We start from the raw sequence: 26,324 nt of genomic DNA, 5'->3' as shown, positions 1-26,324 counted from the left end.
AAATTGTGAGGTAATCTGAAGATCCGGGGATAAGATTAGACGCGTCAACCTCTGAAACGGATACAAACTAACATTAAATTGACTTGTGAAAGTAACTTGAAAATGTTTCAGAAACATGCTGCTCATGAGATTAGGGGCTCCTAAAATAAATTCTGGGAGATTGGAGATAGTAATCTAAATATAATGTATAGAATAATCTATAAATTTGGCACTTAGACATTGACAAAAACACAGTCATTGGCACATAGTAAATATTCAGAAGTTAATTATTATTATTATTATTATTAAATATAGAGATTAGAAGTAAAATCAAAGCTTCTCCAGAACTGACCAAGGAGATGGCACCCCAAATATATACAACGGTCCCTTATTTGGATAGAAATATTCCTAGAGATAACAATACAAAGAAAGAGGTTCCCTAAAGAATCTCAGTTTATTAGGATATAAACAGGATTTTTAAAAAGTAACTGTTAAAAAGTCCCCCTTTCCCTCTGGATACAGGGTTTCTTAGCTACATCTTGATCTAATTCCATTACTTTCGGTTATCAGAGTAATGCGGTTCTATTTAACATAGGCCAAGTTTGTGGGGTTTGCAGTGGGTATGGGACCCTCCCCCTGTCATCCCCCAGCCCTTTGAAGTGGGTCCAGGGAAGAAGAAGAATGGAGGCAGATTGTCTTCTTACTTCACTATTCTTAGTGTGGTAACCTTCACTCTGTCATTACTGCTGCTTCTCTAACACTCGCTGGTTATGGCAGTTCCAAATTCTGGGGGTGTTTTTGTTGGTCTTCAAAAGGCCTTTACCGGGGTAGGGGGCTGGGGGGGTGTTGGGATGAACTGGGAGATTGGGATTGACATATATACACTAATATGTATAAAATAGATAACTAATAAGAACCTGCTGTTTAAAAAATAAATAAAATTCAAAAATAAAAAATAAAATAAATCCCCCTCCCCCCCAAAAAAGGCCTTTACCTCCTCCACTGTCCCTCAGCCTTTACTGTGGGTGACTCACCCCACAGGTCTTACTGCTGTAACCCTCACCTGGTGGGCAGCCCTCTTAAATGGAGTACTGAAAACATGGTAAATATAAAATTCATAATAATGGGAGTTATTAATTGAGACAGTTATTAGAAATTATTACTTCTCATTACTTCTGAGCCATGAATTGCATTTTGAAACTAAAGTGTTTTAATTATAAGATATTTAAGCCTCTGTGAGGCATCCAACATTTTATAGTTTGAGATGTAATGATAATGGGTAGGATGAATTAAATTGTGAAGAAAAATCCTACCGTTGTTTCCAACATTTAATTTTATATATGATTTAAGCTAAGAATACTGCAAGGAGATGGATTATAAACAATGAATATATGCCAGTGTGAAAACCAGGACTTAATACTATTAATAAATACTATTGTATTAGAACTTGAGAAAAGCTTCTCAAAGAAAAAGCAACAGGAAACAGTCAATTTTAGGGACCTCAGCATATAAAATAAAGGCTTGTTGCTCTTAAGTCTCTGTCTCTTTCTGCACCCCCCCCCCCATTTCTCATCTCTCAGCTCTATTTTCTGTTTACCTTCATTCTTTATTACTGCAAGCAGCCACTCCCAGAGAGGAACTTCCTTTAAGTTCATTAAATAGCAAGGAATGCAGGAGAAACATGGTATTTTTCTAGACCAGTGGCTTTCAAACCTTTTGTTACCCACTGCAATACACATTATATTGTCAACCCAATACAGACATATAAATGTGTATCAATCAGCTATTTCTTTGTAATAAAGCAGCCAGAACATCTTAGGGATATACAAGAGCAAGCGTTTCTTTCACTCAGTTGTGTGTTGGTTAGGGTCAGCTGATCTATGCTGGACTCAGCTGGGTGTCACGGCTGATCTTGGCAGGGCTTGCTCATGGGTCTGTGGGTTGGTGGGTGGTTAGCTGATATAAACTGATCCTGGCTGGTGGGGTCTAACTTGGGTGGTTCTGCCCCATGCGTCTCTCATCCTATTATTGATACTCGTGGACTAGCCTGAGCATATTTTTCTTATGGAAATGGCGGAGGTGCAAAATAGTAAGCCCAGTTGCACAAATATTCTTCAAACCTTTGATCATGTCACATCTAACATTCCACTGGCTAAAGCAAGTCAATGGCAAGCCCTAAGTCAAGGACAGAAAAGTATACTCACAGAGATAAGGGGAATGAATATTTTTAAACAATAACCTATCAAAAATATATAAATATAACTGAATCAAAAGTTCCATAAAACAATTCTTAGGAAGTAGTTTGGGTCAAGAGCTGTAGTTTGAAAAACAGTTTTCCAGAGGGATGTTGATTCAAACATACGTGATCTATGTCTTAGAAGTGTAATCTGAACACGAAACTGAGTTAATTCTGACAATTCTCTCTCCAGCCTCACTTGACTGGGGTAGGATGTTGGTGTGGGGATATAGTGAGATTTGCATTATTGTCACTCCAGTCAGTATTACTCCATGTGTAGTCCACAAACAAGCTAGTCCACTGACGGGTGCCGGTCCACAAACTGTTCATTACTAGACCGTAACCATAGTGAGGTAAGGTGCCAGAATATAAACGAACACACTGTTTATTTCATTGAGAAAGTCTTACTTAAAAAAAAAAAAAAAAGCTGAATGAAACTGCGTGCTTATTGGTGTAGTTGCTTTACACTTCGATGAAACTTCCTTATCTCAATCTCTGATCAGTAACAGACAGTTCACAGACCAGCATTACCCAAGGAAGACCCAGACTCTTCTAAACAGGAATCTCCATGAAATAGTTATCTTGTGTATCTGAGACAAAGAAGGGATGTTTTGGAAAAGTCGATTCTTAAGCATTTCATAAATATTGTAGGGGAAGAAACCAGTAATGAGAAAGGAGCTGAAGAAACAAGAGCAGAGAGAGATTAACTGATGGAGCACGACTTTGAAGAATGAAGGAGCGACAAGGACAAGGTGGCTGGATTGGTCTTGACCAAGAGGCAGTACACTTCATCCTCTGAGACTAGAGAAAGCTAAAAAGGAGATACTTGGAGGTAAGTCTGTAGGAGAGGGTGCTGGACATTTGGGGTACTTCATACCTGAAGGTATCGTTCTTGTCTATGAATTAAGGGTCAAGGTCATCTGCTGAGATGGCATCTTGTTACTGCCATTTTGGAATTGGGGGGATTTGAATTAAACTCAATTGATTTAAAATCCTAGTACGGATTTTGTTCCACTTTATTCTATTTATAAACATTCATTTTCCTTTTCAACCTAAAGCTTTTTTTTTCTCACAACCTATGCATTTTAAATAAATTTCTTTTCTTTTTTTTTTCACATCAGAAACTGCTTTTTATACATTTTGTACAAGGACCACTTTGGAACCGAGCATGTTTCCTCCAGTTGGTTTTAATGAATGGCAATACCACATCACATGCTACACTAGCTCAGGATGAGAATTTTCTAATAAACTTTTTCTGATACTAAAACTGCTTCCTTCCATATGACCCAAAGATCCACCTCAATCTGAAGGAAGAGAAGGGTTGATGAGCCCTAAGTTTCTTGGGGGAAATCCAAGTTGATATGTCCCCTCTTTGCAAGGAGATGGGGCAGGGAGAGCGAGTTCTAGCCCCCAAAGAAAGGACGAACAATCAGTAAACATGCTGCTCCATCCTTCCTATGAGGCCCGCCTGCCCTTGAAAGGGAAGTATACGCTTAACCCAGGTGTTCTGCAACATGGCGGTGGCTCACGCCATTTCTTGCAACAGAGCGCGCTGGGCTCCTCCCAGCTCCTCCGCCCGCGCCTTACCACCAGCGGTAGTGGGCCCGCGCGTGGTTAGCCTCGGCCACCCTGTGCGTGTCGTGCTTTCTATTTATCACAGGGCCCCGCTTGTGAAAAGCTTCCAGCAGTTCCCGAGACAGCTCCTCCGGCATCAGCATCCGCCGGAGCTTCTTCTCCCTGCACGCAGTAATCATCCACTTCATGGCCAGGAAGTGGCGACGCTGGTCGGCTAGCGGTACAGGGACCTGATAGAAACGGCCACCCTTGAGCGTGGGTACCAGCCCAATCACAGGCTCACAGTTTTTCAGTGCTTGGTGGAAGATGGTGTAAGGGTTGCGTTCAGTGGTTGCCTGTTCTTCTGCAGAAGCAGCGTGGTACTTCTCAAACCGCTTCCTTTTCACAGCTTCCGGAGTGTGCGTCATGAGGGATCTGGCCAGTATTTTGTTTCCTCCTTTCATCATCATGTTGGTGAATTTGCTGATCACTGGGTCTTCAAACACAGAGCTTGTTTTCGTCTCTGGAGCAGCTTTGATAACCGGAGTCTTCCTGGGCTCCCGCTCATTCTTTTCCTCCTCAGTCAGCTCGGCCGAGGGCTTGCGGTAATATTCCTTGTCAATCTGGGGGTCCTGGTATTCAGGACCATCGCGGCTCCACCTCACCTGGGTCAGCCCTGGAAGCCGCAGGACAACACTCCGCACGCCCAGCAGAAAGCCCGACCACCCTCGTGCAGCCTTCACCGCGGGGGCAGCCATCTTGGCTGGCCAATAAATTTCTTTTCCTCAATATTTTGTTATGAGAATTATCAAACATACAGAAATGTAGAAAGAATTATACAGGGAGAATTAATTTACCTACCACCTGGATTCTACAATTTATTTTTATGTTATGTCAATTTCTGTTTGAGGCCAATTTGGAAATGGAATGGTTATTATTTTGTTTACCGAAGTTAGTAAATACTAGTGAAGACTTTGGGAAGGGAATCATTTCTAATTCAACAGGTCAAGTATGAATGTTCTTGGCTTCTGTTTTGATCAGGGTTCTTCAGAGAAGATGGATCCATCTATCATCTATCTATCTATCTATTTATCCATCTAGCTATCGTATGTATATTGGCTCCTGTGATTATGGAGGCTGGAAAGTCCCAAGATCTGCAGGGTGAGTTGGCAAGCTGGAGACCCAGGCGGGCAGATGGTGTAGTTCTAGTCCAAAGAGCCTATGATTCAGCTCAAGTCTGAAGGCAGGAGAAATGCTGATGTCCCAGTTCAAAGCCCATCAGACAGTAGGAATTCTCTCACTTGGAAGAGGTTCAGCGTTTTTGTTCTATTCAGGTCTTCAACTGATTGGATGAGACCCACCCACATTGGGGAGAACAATCTGCTCTACTCAGGCTAAGGATTTAAGTGTTAATCTCATCCAAAAACACCTTCACAGAAACACCCAAAATAATGTTTGACCAAGTATCTGGACACCCTGTGGACCGGTCAAGTTGACACATGAAATTAACCGTCACAGCCTCTTTATGCTATGTATACTTAGGAGAACAGTATTCATCCCCAACCTACCTCTCAGGTTGCCCCTTCCCCACCCTCCCAGAGGAAAAATCATTGTAACACTCTTGTTTCTGGAAGATATGGCATATTTACTTTGTAAGTTTTGTGAACCCACCACTGAATATCCTTAGGGGTTTAACACCTCACTGTGAATAATACTATTTTAAACAAGTCTTATGTAATTGTATATTTTTTTCTCTACAAACACATATAAAACTATTTCCAATTTCTGTGGAATGGAATAAAATATAAATATACATGCAATTATTTTAACCAACCAAATGTTTTAAATTTTTAACTATTATAAAGCAAAAGCTGTGTTTTAAGGTGTTACATTGTTAGGTTTTCAGACTAACTCAGTCTTCATATTTTTCTTCCTATTTATTAATAAACCAGAAATGGCTTTCCTGGTTCTTAAATATTTTTCTACTTTTTCACAGTTTCTTAGTTTGCAGGAGCATGTAAGTCACAAACTACATTCAGTGAATCTAGAGGCTTTAAAATTCATTCCTTCATTATTCCATGAACATTTATCCATCATAATTTTGAGCTATTTGGAACACAAAGATGAAAAATGCATAGTCCATGACCTTAAGGGGCTCATAATCTTGAATTGTAATCTTGCCCCTCACCCTCCACTTGGGGTTTGTCTGCTGGCTCCATGGTGAAGAACACTGTGGAAACCCACCATGGTGCTCATGTTTATGCAACCCAGAAGTAGTGGGGCTCACACCCTTGGGGGGACCTTTGAGCAATGGGGGATGGGATTTGACTGCAGAATATTACCCCCCTTTTATCCCTAATTGATTGTCCTGAGATGCATTTCAGGGGACTCCTTGGTAGTCCCACTGGATCCCACAGCCAGTCACCCATAGTGATGGCCAACTTGATGATGCATCGTTGCATCAGTTTTCCATCTTCCCTGCCTCTATCCCCCATCCCTTGCTCCTGCTCCCTAGTTCACATTCCTCCATAAAGAACTAGACTTCAGGGCTTCCCTGGTGGTGCAGTGGTTAAGAATCCGCCTGCCAATGCAGGAGACACGGGTTTATGCCCTGTTCCGGGAAGATCCCACATGCCGCGGAGCAACTAAGCCCGTGTGCCACAACTGCTGAGCCTGCACTCTAGAGCCCGCAAGCCACAACTACTGAGCCCACGTGCTGCAACTACTGAAGCCCGCACGCCTTGAGCCCGTGCTCCACAGCAAGAGAAGCCACTGCAGTGAGAAGCCCGCGCACCGCAACGAAGAGTAGCCCCCACTTGCCGCAACTAGAGAAAGCCTGCATGTAGCAACGAAGACCCAACGCAGTGAAAATAAATAAATAAATAAAATAAATAAAGAAATAGAAAAAAAAAAAGAATGTAGACTTCAGCCTTTGTTTCAGGCTCTGCTTTCTGAGGAAGTAGGCTAAGATTCTACCTTTCTTCTTTTCAGCCTCTTTCTTTAATTCTTTCCCCTGAAAATCCTACCAACCTTTTGGTAAACCAAGGAGGGGCACGACTCCCTGGATTCATCCTTCTTGCCTCATTTGTACAATTCTATAAATTTCTGTCATTCGATCTGAAGTTGTGCCCTGTGGTTTTAGAGGCTGGTCAGGGAGGCTAAGTCCCACAGATTTTTTTTTGACATGTAGCAGTGGGGAGATTTGACACACCTGCTCTCATAGTGGGTCCAAGACAGATGTAGGACTTCTGGGTTGGGTCCTCTCTTTGATGTACCTATCGGTGTAAATTGCAGAACTGTTCTTCTACTACTTTACCTGATGACACAAACGTGAAAACACCATTGCGCAGGCAGCTTCTAAAATGGTTCCTGGTGATCTGTGCTCCAGATACTCACTCCATTGTATATTCCCTTCCCCTTGGGTGTGAGTGGAACCCAGTGACTTGACTCTAATAAATAGAATAGAGCAAACATGATGGGTTGTCGCTACTGAGATTAGGTTATAAAAGACTGACTCCCATCCTGTTCACACTTTCCCTTTGGGTCTTCCCACTTGTCTCTCTGATGAAGCCAGCTGCCATGTTGTGAGATACCCTGTAGAGAAGACCACATGGTAAGAAACTGAGGGAAGCCAATGGCCAATAGTCAGCAAAGAACTGAGACCTTCAGCCCAACAGCTCGTGACAAACTAAATCCTGCCAACAATCATGTGAGTGAGCTTGGAAGCACATTCTTCCTCAGCTCATCCTTGTGATTACTACAGCCTCGGGCAACACCTTAACAGCAGCCCTGTGAGAGATCCTGACCCAGAGGACCCAGCTAACCCGTGCTCTGATTCCTGACCCATGTGAACTGTGAGATAATACATGTTATATTAAATAATATATTGCTTAAAACAAACATTAATTCTCCGGAACGGTTAAATCTAAAGCCTTAAAGAAGAAGGGCATGTTCGGGACTTGAGATAGGCTACATGAGATTTGAAGTGGGCTGCCTTCCACAGCCCGCCAGTCTTGGAATCAATTAGTTATTTTAAATTGTAGAATATTTAGTTCCTTTATACCTTCTCTTTGGGCCTTCAGATGATATGGGAGCTGTCAGGATTCCTATCTTAGTTAAAGAGACCACGAAAATGATGGTTTTAAGTAGTTTCTTTCAAAAAGAAGAAGACTCATCCTATTTTTATGGTTGTGTGACCACCTCTTCCTCTCTTTATTTTTTTATTTATTTACTTATTTAATATTTTGGCTGCGTTGGGTCTTCGTTGATGCATGCAGGCTTTCTCTAGTTGCGGTGAGTAGGGGCTACTCTTCCTTGCGGTGCGCGGGCTTCTCATTGCGGTGGCTTCTCTTGTTGCGGAGCACAGGCTCTAGATGTGTGGGCTTCAGTAGTTGTGGCACGCAGCCTCAGTAGTTGTGGCACATGGGCTTAGCTGCTCCACGGCATGTGGGATCTACCCGGACCAGAGCTCGAATCTGTGTACCCTGCATTGGCAGGTGGATTCTTAACCATTGTGCCACCAGGGAAACCCACCTCTTCCTCTCTTTAAAGCATTCATTCATTTATTCAGCAAATGTTAATTGAGAACCTACTACAGTGTGCACCACTTCCTCTGCCTGAGGTTGGGGTTACAAGGATCAACTGGACCTGGTCTTATTTTTAAATTACTATTATTGGAGTAAAATTGCTTTACAATGTTGTGTTAGCTTCTGCTGTACAATGAAGTGAATCAACTACATGTATACCTATATCCCCTCCCTCTTGGACCTCCCTCCCACCCCCCCCATCCCACCCATCTAGGTCGTCACAGAGCACCGAGGACCTCCCTCCCACCCCCCCATCCCACCCATCTAGGTCGTCACAGAGCACCGAGCACAGAGCACCGTTGCTACATGCAGGCTTTTCCCTGTGCTATATGGTAGGTTCCCACTAACTATCTATTTTACACATGGTAGTGTATTTATGTCAAACCTAGTCTCCAAATTTGTCCCACTCACCCCTTTCCCCCCAGGTCCACATGTCCATTCCCTACGTCTACATCTCTATTCCTGCCCTACAAATAGGTTCATCTATACCATTTTTCTAAATTCCACATATACACGTTAATATACGATATTTGTTTTTCTCTTTCTGACTTACTTCACTCTGTATGACAGACTCTAGGTCCATCCACATCTCCACAAATGACCCAGTTTTGTTCCTTTGCATGGCTGAGTAATATTCCATTGCATATATGTACCACATCTTCTTTATCCATTCATCTATCGTTGGACATTTAGGTTGTTTCCATGTCCTGGCTATTGTAAATAGTCCTGCAATGAACATTGGGGTACATGTGTCCTTTTGAATTATGGTTTTCTCAGGGTATATGCCCAGGAGTGGGATTGCTGGGTCATATGGTAGTTCTATTTTTAGTTTTTTAAGGAACCTCCATACTGTTCTCCATAGTGGCTGTATCAATTTACATTCCCACCAACAGTGCAAGAGGGTTCCCTTTTCTCCACACCCTCTCCAGCATTTGTTGTTTGTAGATTTTTTGATGATGGCCATTCTGACCGGTGTGAGGTGTTACCTCATTGTAGTTTTGATTTGCATTTCTCTAATAATTAGTGATGTTGAGCATCTTTTCATGTGCCTCTTGGCCATCTGTATGTCTTCTTTGGTGAAATGTCTATTTAGGTCTTCTGCCCATTTTTTAATTGGGTTGTGTGTTTTTTTGATATTGAGCTGCATGAGCTGTTTGTATATTTTGGAAATTAATCCTTTGTCAGTTGCTTCATTTGCAAATATTTTCTCCCATTCCGAGGGTTGTCTTTTCATCTTATTTATGGTTTCCTTTGCTGTGCAAAAACTTTTAAGTTTCATTAGGTTCCATTTGTTTAGTTTTGTTTTTATTTTCATTACTCTAGGATGTGGGTCAAAAAAGATCTTGCTGTGGTTTATGTCAAAGAGTGTTTTTCCTGTCCGGTCTTACATTTAGGTCTTTAATCCATTTGGAGTTTATTTTTGTGCATGGTGTTAGGGAGTGTTCTAATTTCATTCTTTTACATGTAGCTGTCCAGTTTTCCCAGCACCACTTATTGAAGAGGCTGTCTTTTCTCCATTGTATGTTCTTGCCTCCTTTGTTATAAATTAGGTGACCATATGTGTGTGGGTTTATCTCTGGGCTTTCTATCCTGTACCATTGATCTATATTTCTGTTTTTGTGCCAGTACCATACTGTCTTGATTACTGTAGCTTTGTAGTATAGTCTGAAATCAGGGAGCCTGATTCCTCCTACTCTGTTTTTCTTTCTCAAGATTGCTTTGTAGACCTGGTCTCTAGAGATGGAGTCTGCAAGTGCACAAGACCGTTAAATACAGGGGTGAGGGCCACACTAGGATGAGCTTCAGTAGCTATGGAAACATGGAGGGGGGATCCTATAAGACTTTCTGTAGGACCTGATTTCTGAATTGAGTCCTGAAGAACAAGCAGTAGACAGCTAGATGGAGTACATAGAAGGGAGTCTCGGGCAAGAGAGGAACAACATGTGCAAAGGCCCGGAACCTCCATCTTTGGGTTATTCTAGTCCATCTTTTCTGTGTTTTTAATGTCTCTCTTTCCATTTGGCCCCTTTTCCATGTCTTATAAACATGTTAATGTTTCTTATATTCAAAAGCAATGCAAAAAAGAATCCCTCCCTCAACATTGTGGCCTCCTCAGGCTACTGTTCTATCTTCCTCTTTCTCAATGTAGGCATGCTCCTTGAAAGAATATAGGAACTACCTCAAGTCCCTTACCTCCCATTCCATCTTTAACCTGAGGACACAGGAGACCTTCATGGGAAAGAGGGGAGGGTTACAAGGAAAAGAACAAATGGTAATTCTGGAAGGTGAAGGATAATGGGAAGACAAGAATTCACCCTGTATGTGTTCAAATGAAAGTTCTGAGAACTTTGGTAATGAACAAAGAAGAAAGACTTTTGAATAACTTTCCAGATGTGTTCCAGGCAATTGTGATAAAGAAAGGGGATTTTGTTGAAGTTTTAAGTAAATATTTCTCCTTGGGGATTTTCTTCAGAGGGTATAGTAAAGATTTGAATTTCTATTTTAATTACTTCAGGTTGCTGGATTTGTGATTCTTTTAATGCTGGGACTGAACCGCACATCTGCCTTGTATTATGTGGATTACATTTCACTTTTAAGCAAGTAAATGCAATATCGGTTTTTAAAAAAATTTTTAGTGTTTCATATCCTATGATATTTTAAGGTACCAGAAGATCAGTATTTTTTGTTGGAATAAAACCATTATTCTAAAAATTTCTGAAATTTGAATCATTACATATTAAACTGGATTACAATTTCTAATCAAACTGTTTCACTTGTTTAGATAAAATTCTTCACTGTCTCCATAATCCTTAAGAGGAAGAATTAATGACAATTGAAAGGAAAATCTCCTATTGGAGGAATAATACTTATTTGTATTCCAGGAACTTCTGAACAAATAGGATATGAAAATGCCAGTATTGAAATTAATGCAAGAAACTCTCTGCATGGAATCCCACTATGAAACTAAAGAAGCCGAAAGGGAACTGTAATATCTCTTTTGAAAGAATTAGGAAAACAGCTTGCTGTCAACAAAAAGATCACAACCCATGGAAAAGATAGCTATTAAAAATATGTCATTAAAGTCAACAAGAGAGAGACAGAGAGAGACAGAGACAAAGATCATTTGGAGATGGAGTAAAAAGAAAATATCTGGAGTTAGCTAATAACCAATATGTCCTCTTCCAACTAGTGTAGAATTAGAAAGAGCTTTCTCAGCAACTGGAAAAATGTGCACAAAAATAAGTTCACTATCTAATAAAAACCAATTGGCACTTAAAGAAACATCTTTCTTAAAAAAAAAAAAGATATCATATTTCATCTTCTATTTTTCATGATTAATTACATTTTCTTTATTTCATGTAGTGTGTATATTCGTTTGTAACACTTCATTTGTTTTACCTGCCAACCACTGATATTGGTAATGATTTATATTTAATGTTTAAATTTTTGTAATTTTTCATTTTACTTAATGTATGATTTTAAAATTTAAACTGCATTAAATACCTAGTCTTACATTTTAATTTATGAATTAAAAAGCTTCAAAACAGAAATACTAGTATGTTAGTTATTATTTGAATCAAGTATCCCAGTTCTGCTATTATTCATGTTCTCTGGTATTGCAATGATTTTTTTAAAGATGCAGTTCTCTCATAAGATCAGCTCTGATTCCACCCCAGGGAAACTATGGGTTTTACTCCCCTGAATAGATTGTGCAGATCGGTTGATAATAACCACAATACTTCATTTAAATGATGTATTTATCTGTTTCCCTCTATTGTGTCACAAAATCCTTGAATATTTATAAAACAGGAAGTAATTTTCTTAATTACTATGGGGAAATACTCTTTTCAGGCTTGTTGAGTGTTTGTTTAGTATGGGGAAGGACCTGAAAGCTGCACCAGCTCTGGACATTACAACAAAATTGAGTTGTGGACATTCCCTGGGACAGACTGGGCTTCCCAAAGGTACAGCCAGTCAGCTAACTCTGCCTTATTTTCCCTTAACTTCAACCATGTCTAAAACTGAGGAGGACCATCTGTGCTATGTAATAAAAAGTTATAGTCTTTATGCCACAATGATAATTTTGAAACTTAATATATTCGAAGTCTATACTTATAAATATAATTTTAAAATGTGTTTAAATCTCATTTAAAAAGGAAAAACTCATTTTGATTATTTTCTTATTATCTAACCTGTTTGGTAAATAGCTTAGTCATGATCAAAATAAGATAATGTATATGGAAGCAACATGTAAATTGTAAAATGCTGCACAAAAGATTCTAAGAGCCATGGTTAAAGACAGGAACCATCCTCTTCTCTTCCCCAGAGGGAATCATCCTAAATGTGTTAACTTTTCTTAATAGATTTTCATTTCCAACCACACAAACTCTTGATACTGGTTTTTGAAACCCCGTTAAATTACAGGCAGAAATATAGCCCTACACTGATCCTTTAGATCAAACTTTTCCTCATACCAGGCTGGACACAATTCCTAGGCCTGCCTCAGGCTGCCCTACGCCTGACTTAGGATTCTAGTTTTTAGAGAGGTAAGGCATTCTTTGCTCATTTGCATTTTCTTCATTGTAGTGTTAGGCTCAAACGTGAAACCTTTCTCTGTAACTTTTCTTTGAAAGCACCAACAAAGTTAGCTTCAAAATTATTTTATTTTTTTAAACATTGTTTCTTATAAAGTGTTTTTTAAATTAATTAATTAATTAATTTTTATTTATTTATTTTTTGGCTGCATTGGGTCTTTGTTGCTGCGAGTAAGCTTTCTCTAGTTGTGGCGAGCAGGGGCTACTCTTTGTTACGGTGCACGGGCTTCCCATTGCAGTGGCTTCTCTTGTTGTGGAGCACAGCTCTAGGCACACAGGTTTCAGTAGTTGCAGCATGCGGGCTCAGTAGTTGCAGCACGTGGGCCCTAGAGCACATGGGCTTCAGTAGTTGTGGCACGTGGGCTCAGTAGTTGTGGCTCACGGACTCTAGAGCTCAGGCTCAGTAGTTGTGGTGCATCGGCTTAATTGCTCTGCAGCATGTGGGATCTTCCCAGACCAGGGATCGAAGCTGTGTCCTCTGCATTGGCCAGATGCATTCTTAACCACTGCGCCACCAGGGAAGTCCCCAAAATTATTTTAAATATTAGAGACTATTAACCCTTTCATCTCACCACCAAGAAAAATATGGCAAGATTTAACTTTGGGGAAAGCTACATTTCCTTCCTGTGAATGACTGCCTTACTACTCACGAGCAAAAATTATTTCCAGTTCTCAGAAGTCCACTATCTACAGACTTCTAAGTAGCTTCTTTATAGTTGGATCTTAAAGAGGTTATGTTATACTTAGTTAGTTACTTCAAAATTCCTTTGCTATAGCAGATGCTACTAAATAGGCATCATTATTGCATGCAATCTTGGAGCATCTCACTTAATAGTGATTTATTCTTAATCCACTCACTCTCACTACACCATCTTTGAGAATAATACCATTTATCTGAACAATGAACGGTTGAAGGGAATAGCATTCATGTGAATAATAACTGAATAAAGAACAGCTGAAGGTGAGTTTTTACTTTTGCATCATGCTAAATATTGGAGAGGGAGTTTAAGCTGATCACTTGAGCTCTATATAAATGACAGAACAATTGAAATACGTATTGATTAAATCCCTTGCTTAAAGTTTTTCTATAATAAATATGGATTGTACTATATACTGTTCATTTAATAGCAAATATTTATTGAATGCTTACTATGTGCCAGGTACTGTGCTTATTGAATAGTATATATCCCTGTTCTTGTGGAGCTTACATTTTAGAAAGGGGACCCAATGAACAATAAACAAATTAAAAAACATATACAAAATACTATATATAGGGTATATATATTATATATATATGTATACATATTAGAATGTATAATATTGTATAGTATATGGTGATGTATTATGTTATATTAGAAGGTGATATATGCTGCAGAAAAAAAAATTTTAAGTAGGGCATAAGGGGCATTGAGAGTTCAGGAAGTGAGCAGTTTGCAATTTTAAATAGGATGTACACTGTGGGTCTAGAGGTTTCATTGAATTTGAGAAAATTTGAAGAAGTCAGCCATAAAGATACCAGGGAAAGGGGCTTCCCTGGTGGCTCAGTGGTTGTCTGCCTGCCAATGCAGGGGACACGGGCTTGAGCCCTGGTCCGGGAGGATCCCACGTGCAGCAGAGCAACTAAGCCCGTGTGTCACAACTACTGAGCCTGCGCTCTAGAGCCTGCGAGCCGCAACTACAGAGCCCTCATGCCACAACTACTGAAGCCTCTGTGCCTAGAGCCTGTGCTCCGCAACAAGAGAAGCCACCACAATGAGAAGCCCCCGCTCACAGCAACTAGAGAAAGCCCGTTGGCAGCAACAAAGACCAAACGCAGCCAAAAAAAAAAAAAAAAAAATACCAGGGAAAGAACATTCCTGGTAGAGGAAACAGCCTGTGGAAAGGCCCTAAGATGATCACAAGCCTGGCATTTTCAAGGCAAAGCAAGGGAGCCAGGATGGTTTTTGAGTGGAGAGTGAGAGGCAGATAATAGGAGAGGAGCTCAAAGAATAGGATGAGGAGCAGTGGTGGTGGTGAAACAAGATCCTAGAGAAATGTGGGTGTTTTTGATAAGGAGTTTCTCCTTTTTACTCTGAGTGAAATGGGGAAGCATTGGAGGGTTTTGATCGGAGGAATGATGTTATCAGGCTTATGTTCTAAAGGGGCCACAGTGGCTTCTATGTTGCGCATAGACTGTAAGGCCTACAGGAAGCTCCTGCAGTGATCCAGGGAAAAGCTGATGGTGGCTCAGACCAGGATGGCAGCAGTGGAGGTGGTAAGAAACCGTTGGATGCTGAATACGTTTTGAAGACAGAGCCAACATGATTGGCTGATGGATTGGTTGGGGGACATGACAGAGGCAGCAGAATCAAAAATAACTCCAAAGTGTTTATCTGAGCAAGTGAAAACATGAAGATATTATCAATTGAGACTGGGGAGGCTAGAGGTGGAGCAGGTTTGGGGAAGAAAATTCAAGAGTTCAATTTTGTTCTTACTGAGTTTGAGATATGTTAGATATTCAAGTTGAGGTGTGGAGCAGGCTGTTAGGCGTACAGGTCTGGAGAGATGGCTAGTCTGGGTATATAAAGCTGAGAGGAGGACATGCATGTAATTTGCAGGGCTCAATGCAAAATGAAAGGGAGAGCCCCTTGTTAAACAGTTACTAAGAATTTTCAAGATCTTGACAGCAGAGCATTAACTGAGTGTGGGGTCCTCCTGAGGGGGGCACAGGCTGCACATGCATGGAACTGGCCTTGTTTGGGAGTCATGGGCATATACATGATATTTAAAACCATGAGATTGGATGAGAGCATCAGAGGAATGAACATGATGGCGAAGAGGACCAGACACTGACACCTGGGGCATGCTGGAATGAAGAGAGTCAAGGGAAGAGGAGGAGCCAGCCAAGGAAACTGAGAGGTAGGAGGAAAACAGGGAAGTATCCTGTCACGGAAGCCAAGTAAGAAGATGAGGCGAGGGTAACCGACTGCATCAGATGCTGCTGGGTGGTTAAACAATGTGAGAACAGGGAACTGACAACCGGATTTAGCAATTTCTCAACTTTCAGCAACAATACATATTAATTTTTTTATACGAACCTAGGCAAAACTACTGAGGGAGTATTCTGAACCACAAAATTGTAATTATTGAAAACAATTTCTTGATATTACATGGCAACAGACACTGGGCCATATTCCACATTTATAAAAAGTCCCCCGAAGTAGAGCACATTCCTACGGTCACTGTTATATGAGTAAATTCATTTGGTAGACTTTGGGCATATAAAATAATAATACATTTTAAATGAGGTCAGAAGTTTTTCCAATTTGGGGGGGTGGGGAGAGTAACTTTCTTGGCCGATATCAAGTGCTCATAAGGCCCTGATAACATGTCTTAAAATAATATTTTATTAAAAATTTTAGATTCCTCAAAAAGAGAAATTGCTTTTGAAATACTAATTACATCCCCTTTCCTAGTTTCTATTGCATTTGTCATCATATTATCTCAAGAAGTGTTGGTAAGAGGCTGCTATGGAAGGTCTTTGAGATATCAAGTGCTTATAAGGCCCTGATAACGTGTCTTAAAATAATATTTTATTAAAAATTTTAGATTCCTCAAAAAGAGAAATTGCTTTTGAAATACTAATTACACCCCCTTTCCCAGTTTCTATTGCATTTGTCATCATATTATCTCAAGAACTGTTGGTAAGAGGCTGTTATGGAAGGTCTTTGAAACAAGAAGAAAAGTCTTCCCAACCTTGAACTTAAAATAAAGTATCAAATCTGCAGGCATACAGGGAGTTGTTCAAGAACAAAGCTTTACCTGTTGCTTGTTCTTATGCATTTTAATGCACTGCACGCTAAGACTAAAGAAAAGATTTAACAAGCTTCTGACTTTTGATTAAAACTCTTTTTCGGAGTTTTTCATAAAAACATTTTATGGGACTTCCCTGGCGGCGCAGTGGTTAAGAATCTGCCTGCCAATGCAGGGGACACGGGTTCGTGCCCTGGTCCGGGAAAATCCCACATGCTGCAGAGCAACTAAGCCCGTGCGCCACACCTACTGAGCCTGCGCTCTAGAGCCCACGAAGCACAACTACTGAAGCCCGCGCGCCTAGAGCCCGTGCTCCGCAACAAGAGAAGCTACCGCAATGAGAAGGCTGCGCACCGCAATGAAGAGAAAGCCCGCGCGCAGCAGCGAAGACCCAACGCAGCCAAAAAATAAATAAATAAATAAATTTTAAAAATTTTATTTTTATAACCCAGAGAGCTAAGTAAGGCTTTTGTCTTGTTTTGCCTTGTTTTGTGTTAATTAGTGAGCCGGTCTTTGAAAATGTTCTTCCCAAAACCTAAAGCTTTGCTGACTGCTTCCAGGTTTTGATATATTTCTGTGGTTAACAGGATACCACCCTAGGGGGCACCACAGAGGTGGTAAATTTGCACCTAGAAAATAATTATGTTTTTGCATTGAAAATAGAATTTGCCTTTATCGATAGAAGAAATTCACATTTCAAAAAGCAAAGGAAATTCTGCAAAGGACCTCTACCACATCCAGACACAAGTTATATATAGTCTATCACCTTCAGTGACATCTTTGCCCATTATCCTGAATCTGCAGGGAAATTCTTCTATATGGACGTTTTAAGCACCATGAGGAATGCATGATTAATTTTTAGAGATAAGCAGTCTAGAATACAAGAACTATAGGTTATACGTCCAAAGTATCTTTTTCTGAAGGTCTGAGACTGTGGTCATTGGGATGAACAAACTTGAGTAAACAGATAAGAGAACTGTTGTTGGAGTGATAGGAGCTCAAGCTGCGTGAGGTGTGCTCAAAGCCCAGGGTGCTAGATGGTGGCCTGGAAATGCGACCCCCAAGCCAGGTAAACCAGGTGCCTGTCATCCTAAAAGAGGCTGTCAGAATTAAATTCACCTCGCTGCTTATCCCTGTTTTCATTAATCAGTGCCTAACTTTCTTGTCCTTGACACAGTCTTAAACATTATCTCCTTCTTCTCCTCAAATCATTTCACTGCATCTTTAGGAACTCCTAGTCCACAAATCAAACAAACTACCATTACTTAAGCTACAGCTAGGAACTTATCTCCAAGTCTTCCCCTAACTAAAACCTGGCTTCCCCCTGGAGATATCTTCCTCCGTGGACATTTCCCGTAGTGGCTATTCTTACAGCCAGCTGTAGAGGAAGACATTTTATCAGCCCATGAATGGGACCTCTGCCTTCTTGTAGGTATTCACAGGTCTCTTCTTCCTTTTCTGATTCTCTTAGCATGCATAACCTGACCCTGCTCAGCACCATCTTTGAGGCTCTACCAGCCCCCCAGAGGGCATGTGTTCTTCTTTTTTTATTGGCTGCCAAGAGGCACGCAGCTCTTGGTGGGTACATTTAATAGGTAAAGGTTTTTTTAAAATTAATTAATTAATTAATTAATTAATTTATTTGGCTGCCCCAGGTCTTAGTTGTGGCATGCGATCTTCATTGCTGCATGCAGGATCTTCGTTGCGGCATGCAGGATCTTTAGCTGTGGCATGCGGGATCTTTAGTTGCGGCATGCAAACTCTTAGTTGCGGCATGTGGGATCTAGTTCCCTGACCAGGGATGGAACTCGGGCCCCCTGCATTGGGAGTATGGAGTCCTAGCCAGTGGACTACCAGGGAAGTCCCTTTAATAGGTAAAGTTTAGAATGAGTTTAATAGTAAAAGTTCATGTTTTGATCTCCACATCACCTTTAATTTTTTGACAATATAAATTTCTTCTTTATATTAAACATTTTGAGTATATAGAAGAAAACAACCAATTACAAATTTTGCCTTTTTGTATGCTAATCAACTATCTTATGGATTTTTTGGGGGGAGGGGGTCTCTATTATTCACCTGGAGTTATTCAAGTACTTTCTAAAGTACTATTCAGTGAAACCAAATACATTTATTGGTAGATTTAGACTATCTTTTCTAAGTTTTGCTCCCTAAATCAATCTTGAACCCCTTCAAGTTGTCACACTTCCATGCTAATGTGACAGTTACCTAAAGAAGCATTCTCAAGTGCTTGGAGGGATTCTGATCAATGCTTTCTCTGAAACCTGGTAAAAGTATTCTACTTCTCATGCAGCAAAGACATGTTATTATTGTTTCTAATATTTCTGAAAGATTACTTTAATGGAGGCTGCCTATTCTCACATTTCCATAGGGAAGGGCCCTGGGGCAGTCAACCTTATGCTAGTGCCATATTGTAGACCATTACTTTTCTATCCTTATGTGACAATACTTCTTTCTTTGGAATTCTTACTATCTGATTTCCCTCATTGCTGAACTCTTTATATCTTCAGGTTACTCTCCTCATTCAGTGAAGACTTTGGCTTCTGCCTCATAGCATTTTCACCCCAACATCTGCCAACATCCTAGGTGCTCTATCCAACATCAAAGCCTCAAAGATCTTTGACAGCTTTGGCCCCATTAACCCACCTCTACATTTTATTTTTGCAAATTACTTGCCACTTGAAATGGTCCCCCATTAATCACAGTTGTAGGAGAGAAGGAAAGTGAGTAGACTGAAACTTTGGTGGGCCCCAATGAACCACGCTACTCTTTACACCCTTGTGTATCTCCTTGCCTCGAATCTGAACTGACTGGGTGACTGGCATGGAACTGATGCTGTTGGTTTCAGTCCTAAAGCTTACAAAGTCCTGAAAGTTTCTGCTTTTGCACTCTTGGGGAAGCCATATGTCATCCTGTAAGTAGCCCAAACTACCCTCTTGGAGAGGCCATATGGAGGAGAATCAATGCCCTGGGTAACAGCCCCAGCTCAGCTAACAGCCAACACCAACTTGCCAGTCATGTGAGTGGTATTATTTTGGACCTTCCAGCACCCAACACTGCAGGAGACACCAAAGAAGTAACATAACTGCCTAGTCAGCTCATAGATTGTGAGAAACAATAATTTGTTACTGTTTTAAGTCTCCAGTTTGGAGGAGTGGTTTGTTATGCAGCACTAGATAATAGAAACACAAAGTATCTTCTTTCCTCACATTCTCATTTTGGGCCAGAAAGGGGAAACGTATATCACCTTTCTACCACTCCCTTAGGTGTAACTCCCCAAGCGTAGTTCATATAATTGAGAAGAATTTTACTGTAGTGGGTTGAATAGCTTCCCTCCCCTAGATTCGTGTCCACCTGAAATCTTAGAATGTGACCTTATTTGAATAGGGTAATTAGTTAATGATCTTGAGATGAAATCTTCCTGGATTTAGACTGGATTCTAAATCCAGTGATTAGGGAATTCCCTGGCAGTCCAGTGGTTAGGACTCCATGCTTTCACTGCAGGGGGCCCAGGTTCAATCCTTTGTTGGGGAACTAAGATCCCACAAGCCTCTTGGCACAACCAAAAAAAAAAAAAAAAAAGGAAAGAAAAAACAAAGATATAAATCCAATGATTAGTATCTTTGTAAAAGAGAGGAAAGGGAGATATGGACACACAGAGACACAGCGGAGAAGGCAATGTGAAGATGGAGACAGAGATGAGAGATGGGCCATTATGTATAATTTAAGCTTATAGGCAACATCCCTTTAGTGATTAACTTGTAATAAAATACAAAAGGTTCTTCCCTACTACATATGTCCATCCATGTTGCTGCAAATGGCACTATTTCATTCTTTTTTTATGGCTTAGTATTCTACTGTATATATGTACCACATCTTCTTTATCCATTTATCTGTTGATGGACATTTATGTTGCTTCCATGTCTTGGCTATTGTGAATAGCGCTGCTATGAACATAGGGGTGCATATATCTTTTTGAATTATAGTTTTGTCTGGACATATGCCCAGGAGAGGGATTGCTGGATCATATGGCAACTCTATTTAGTATTTTGAGGAATCTCCATACTGCTTTCCATAGTGGCTACACCAATTTACATTCCCACCAAGAGTGTAGGAGGGTTCTCTTTTCTCCACACCCTCTCCAGAATTTGTTTTTATCATGTCTATTTCAATACCAATATCGATATAGAAAGAATTTCAATCTAAAATGGAGCCAGAGGATATAAAATGGAAAGTCTCACTCATGTGCCTTCAGAAAAACAAAACTTAAGGAATGAAAAACGGATTTCCTGATGTACTGAAAACTGAAAATGTTGGAATTTTCTTAAATGATAGGGAGTTAATCAGGGGTTATGTCATATCAACTTTGGAAGGTTTTTGCTTATGGTTTCCAGAGGTATGAATGGGAAATGACCCAGGTTGAGTTGGTCTTGCCAAGTGAGCTGAAGTGAACTTTGTTTGTATGACTGGACTGGTTTTGTCTGCTTGAATTTTCAAAGTTGGTCTCTCTTTGTTTCGATTTTAACAGACTCCAACAGAACTCTCCCCTCTTTACATTCCCTTCCCATAAATACAGCCTACCCCAAACCCTCAGCGGACTCATCTGTAGCTTGCTCTAGTTTGTGTGTCCTGAATTGCAGTTTCTCTGCTATTCCCAAATAAAGTCATCTCTTTGAGCTTACCTCAGTTTACCTCTTTATTTAGGTCGACAAGTAAATTCAGTGAGCATCTAAGATTATATTCTTCCTCTCTTGTTCTACCACCTTCAGAATTCATTTTCACATTTACTCTCCAGACTTTTGCCAGCATAAATTAGCAAAATCTTGCAATTATTGAGAACTGTAATCCTTCTCTTCTTGTTTTAAATTTGTAATTATCAAACAACAAAGTCCTACTGTATAGCACAGGGAACTATATTCAATATCTTGAGATAAACCATAATGGAAAAGAATATTTAAATATATATATACATGTATAAAATACATATATATGTATCCATGTATATGAATCATTTTGCTGTACAGCAGAAATTAATACATTGTAAATTAACTATATTTTAATAAGAAAAATTGTAATCATCTCTCAGGGGATTTCTGGCATTGCCAGATATTGTCTGATGCTAACTCAGCATCATCCCTGCCCTTCTAAGTGTTCCTTTATATTTCAGAATCTGAAAACTATGTTTCCCAGAATCCCTTGCCAGCAGAGTTATGGTTTTGATTCTTCTAATAAGAGTTATTCATGCTAGATTTTGGAAGGTGGAAGACAACGGAAATCATTATTACTCAGCCTCAACAAGCAGGCATGTGGTCTTCAGCAGACATTAAATGTGAGATTTTGCAGTGACTTCTGGGCTTTCTACTGAGAACCATCTGCTTTGGTGCAATAGGCTATTGAGATCATTAGTGGTAGTTTCCTGCCATTTTCTGATTTCCAAAGATAACTGATGACTTTCCCTGTCTATTGCCCTCTTTGGTGCTTTCAAAAGTTTTGTAAACACCTAATTCCTTTCACTAAATACCCTCCTGCCTGAAATGCCTAGAGAGGTTTCTGTTTCCTGACTATAGACTGATAGACTATGGTCTGACTCTAGCTATTTAGGTATGGTCACCATTCAATCAGAGGAGATGCTAAGCTAATCAAAATAGATTCCAGTTATGAGCAACCAGTATAGCTTCACTGGTGGTACTAGCTGAGTTTCAGCTCTAGTTATGAAACTGGAGCAATGAGATATGTATATGAGAAAGGCATGAAGGACATTCAGACAAGGTCTTCACTGTTAAAGCAACAGCCTCATCTGATAGATAAGAGGTAGCTGCATTGACTAGAGTAGTATAATAAGAAATATATGTGGTCTTTGTCCCCAGCAAAAACATTTGAAATTTCCTGAGTGATAGAAATGTCTTTTGTCACTCATTAGCTGTCTCTTTTGAGCGCGCCTGAGTTTATGCTAATGAGATGACTTAGGGTGGGGTCCCTAGAGAGCCTTGAGATAGGGCTGGTCACCAGAAACACCAAGTGATTAGAGGGTTGGAACTTTTAGACCCACCCACTGACCTCTGGGAAGAGGAAGAGAAGGGCAGCTGTAGATTAAGCTCTATAAAACTCTTCAACAATAAGAGTTAATGAGCTTCTGGGCTGGTAAACACTTGGAGATGGGGGGAGAGTGGTGTGCCAAGAGAGCATGGAAGCTCTGTGCCCCTTTCCACATACTTTGCCTTATGCATCTCTTTCATCTGGCTGTTACTGAATTATATCCTTGTATGATAAAACTGGTAATCTGGTAAGTGAAATGTTTCTCTGAGTTCTGTGAGTTGCTCTATTAAATTATTCAAAGCTAAAGAGGGGATTGTGGGAAGTTCTCATGTATAAAAAATATTTATTAATATATTTGCTTCCACTATTTCTTTCTGGGCTCATTTTCATTTTACAAAGATCCTTTAGTTGTTTTTTCACAAAGAACTTATTACTACTGAACTTTCATAATCCTTTTATGACTGAAAATGCTTTCACTTTACACTTATTCTTGAAAAATAGTGTGGTAAACTCTGTTTCTCCTTCACATCTATTTTTGTCATCAATACCATGTATTTTAACTCTACATGTATTTTACATATATTTTAACCTCAACAAGATATTACCATTGTTTAAACAGTCAATATTCATTTACTTTTAATCATATATCTACGCTTTCATCTGTTTTTTTTTGTTTTTACTTTTTTAAAGTTTTATTTATGTATTATTGGCTGCGTTGGGTCTTCATTGCTGTGTGCAGGCTTTCTCTAGTTGTGATGAGCAGGGGTTACACTTCGTTGAGGTGCGTAGGCTTCTCATTGTGGTGGCTTCTCTTTTTGCAGAGCAAAGGCTCTAGGGTATGCAGGTTTCAGTAGTTGTGGCGCATGGGCTTCAGTAGTTGTGATGCACGGGCTTCAGTAGTTGTGGCGCTCAGGCTCAGTAGTTGTGGCGCAGAGGCTTAGCTGCTCCACGGCATGTGGGATCTTCCCAGACCAGGGATTGAACCCATGTCCCCTGCATTGTCAGGCAGATTCATAACCACTGAGCCACCAGGGAAGTCCTTCATCTGTTTTTATATCTTGTGTTACTGAGCTTCAACCAGGGATGATTTTCCTTTGCCTGGAAAATTTTTTGGTATTTCTTCTGGTGTAGGTCAACTGACATTAAATTCCCAAAAGTTTTTGTGTGTCTGAAAATGTCTTTATTTTACCCCCACTTTTAAAAGGATATTTTAACTGGATATAACTTTCTAGCTTGGCTGTTATTCTCCTTCAGATTTTATTCCATTGTTTTCTGGCTTCCATATTTTCTTTTGAAGAGTCAGCCATCAGTTTTGTTTTTACACCTTTAAAATTATGCATCTCCCTCTCTTCTCCTGCTTTTAAGACTTTTTCTTTTTTCTTTAACTTTTAACAGTTTTACTATGATGTGTCTAGCTATGATTTTCTTTATATTTGCTTTTCTTGAGGATTTTAGAGCTTTTCAAATCTGTGGCTTATTGTCTTTCACCAATTTTGGAAAATTCTCAGACAGTATCTCTTCAAACATGATTTTTGCTCCTTCTCTTTCTCCTCTCACTTTGGGACTACATATGTTGATTTTCTATCATGTCTTACAAGTCTGTTTTATAATTTTCTTTGTTTTCCAATCTTTTTATCTCTTTTTTAATCTGTATAGTTTCTTCTGTCCTATTTTTCAGTTCACTAGTGATCTCTACAGTTGTGTCTAATTTGTTGTTAATCCTATATATTGAGTATTTATTTCTGAAATTTTATTCTTAATTTCTAAGATTGCTACTTGATTTACTTTTATATATCTCAGATCTCTAATGAAATTCTCCATACTTCCATCTATTTTCTGCATCAGTCCCTTTATAGTCTTGGACATATTAATTAAGTTATTTTAAATTATATTTCTAGTAACTGTGAAATTTGGGTCTTCTGAGTATCTATTTCTACTTTCTGTTTTTGTTTTGTTTTCCAGTCATTCAGCCCAGTACACTTTTGGTTGAATGATAGACATTGTGTATGAAACTATTTAGAGGCACTGGATGATGTTATCTTCCTCCAAAGAGGATTACATTTTCTTTTTGCCCTCATTTAACTAGCACAGTTTACATTAATTCCCATTAGGCTTTGAGATAGTTGGAGTCTGGATTTAAACCTTTGTGAGGAATGATATATTACTGTTGTTGTCTTTAACCTAGGGAATAGTCATTCAGAGGTCTTGGCTTGAAAACTGGCAGATTGTCTAGGATTCCTTCTCCATTTCAGGCTCTGAACTCCTGTTTTTGTATGTTGAGCTTCAAGAGACTGCCCAAATCTCCATTTACCCTTTAAACACCTTAACCACTGTGAGGTGTTTTTTATTTTTCTTTTTACTGCAACTGTTCCTCTTCCTTCCCCCATTATCTAGAGAATTAGGATTCAGAATATTCCTTGAGGCAAAATCCTTGCAGAATGTCATACTCATTTCTCTATGATTACCTTCTCTATGGGATCCTGGCTGTTCAAGTCTTAGCTACTCCACTTGTCTGAATTCCAACTTTGGTCTTTCCATCCCCATGTGACTGTTAAAAGCTCTTGGCCACTGCTCTTTGCTGTGCCTCTATCTCCTAGCTATAAAATGGAAGAGGCCTTCAGAGGAAAAACTGGTGGAGGACGTCATTTATTCCAGTTTGTTTCCCTTTCCTCAATGATCTTGACTTCTTGGGCCTGGCTACCTTGGTTGCTCGTCAATGTCTTCAAATAACTGACTTATTTTTGTGTTTTACCTACGTTTATAGTTGTTCTTGATGGGAGTGTTAGTTTGAGAAGAGCTTCTCTTAAAAAGCTTAACTTTAGACTTAAACACTGGAAGTCTAAAGCCTATGAAGCCTTTTAATGTTAAAAGAACCATACCATTTCCAATTACTACTTATTAGACTCTTATAGATTTTTAGTATCTTCTGTTACACCAAATAGCAGATGGCTTTCAAAGTTGTTCTCTCCTTGTGATATAATCATATAACTGTTCATTATGTATCTATCTATCTCTTCTATTACATCTATCCCAACAGAAGAGTCTTTGAATAGCAACAAAACAAAAGGGGCCAAATACGTTAGCTGAGAGGGAGAAATACAGTTCTTTCTTAAGTAAATCATGATGAATCAAATCCTTGCCTTTTTCCCATTTAGAATCAGGGTAGTGGCCTATAGTTGTGCATTTTTGTTCTTGAAATAACTTTCTCTGGTCCTACTTTCTATAGCCCTCAGGTAGTAGCTTATCATCGTAGTGACTTTCCAAAAGGCAATTGATACATCTTTGCATTTGCCACTAGACTATATTCATCATAATTTTAAACTCTTTTGGTGATTTGGCATCCATATGGTTATCCACGATTCCTCAACTGAATGCCTGTCTTGTTTCAGGCACTGAGCATACAAATGGTGAATAGACACATGGCTGTTCTAGTCTGTGATAAAAATGACATGCCTCAGGGGTCTGAGACAGGTAGAACTTAACCACTCTTTTTCTTGAATACTGCCATGCTGTTGCACTGTCTTGAGT

At 39.7% G+C, this 26,324-nt stretch overlaps 1 long non-coding RNA gene and 1 pseudogene across 4 annotated transcripts in view; one reads left to right on the top strand and one right to left on the bottom strand.

Moving 5' to 3' along the window:
• LOC309665685 overlaps positions 1–25,681 on the top strand; it is a 32,500-nt gene extending 6,819 nt beyond the window's left edge. For 2 of the 3 annotated variants that reach the window (XR_014266636.1, XR_014266637.1), the window contains exons 2-4: positions 2,867–3,047; positions 10,505–10,797; positions 11,238–25,681. This is a non-coding gene — a long non-coding RNA (uncharacterized lncRNA). Of the gene's footprint in view, positions 1–2,866; positions 3,048–4,810; positions 7,334–10,504; positions 10,798–11,237 lie in introns of those variants that run through there. The other variant, XR_014266638.1, reaches the window with a different exon arrangement.
• LOC309665501 (small ribosomal subunit protein uS7m pseudogene) lies at positions 3,333–4,817 on the bottom strand (annotated as a pseudogene). Its single transcript has one exon. The product of its transcript is annotated as a small ribosomal subunit protein uS7m pseudogene (transcript).
• Positions 25,682–26,324: the final 643 nt, after the last annotated feature.

The sequence above is a fragment of the Balaenoptera physalus genome, assembly GCF_965194825.1.
Source record: "Balaenoptera physalus genome assembly, chromosome: 1".
Lineage (NCBI taxonomy): Eukaryota > Metazoa > Chordata > Mammalia > Artiodactyla > Balaenopteridae > Balaenoptera > Balaenoptera physalus.
This window is presented reverse-complemented; position numbering and strand designations above follow the sequence as displayed.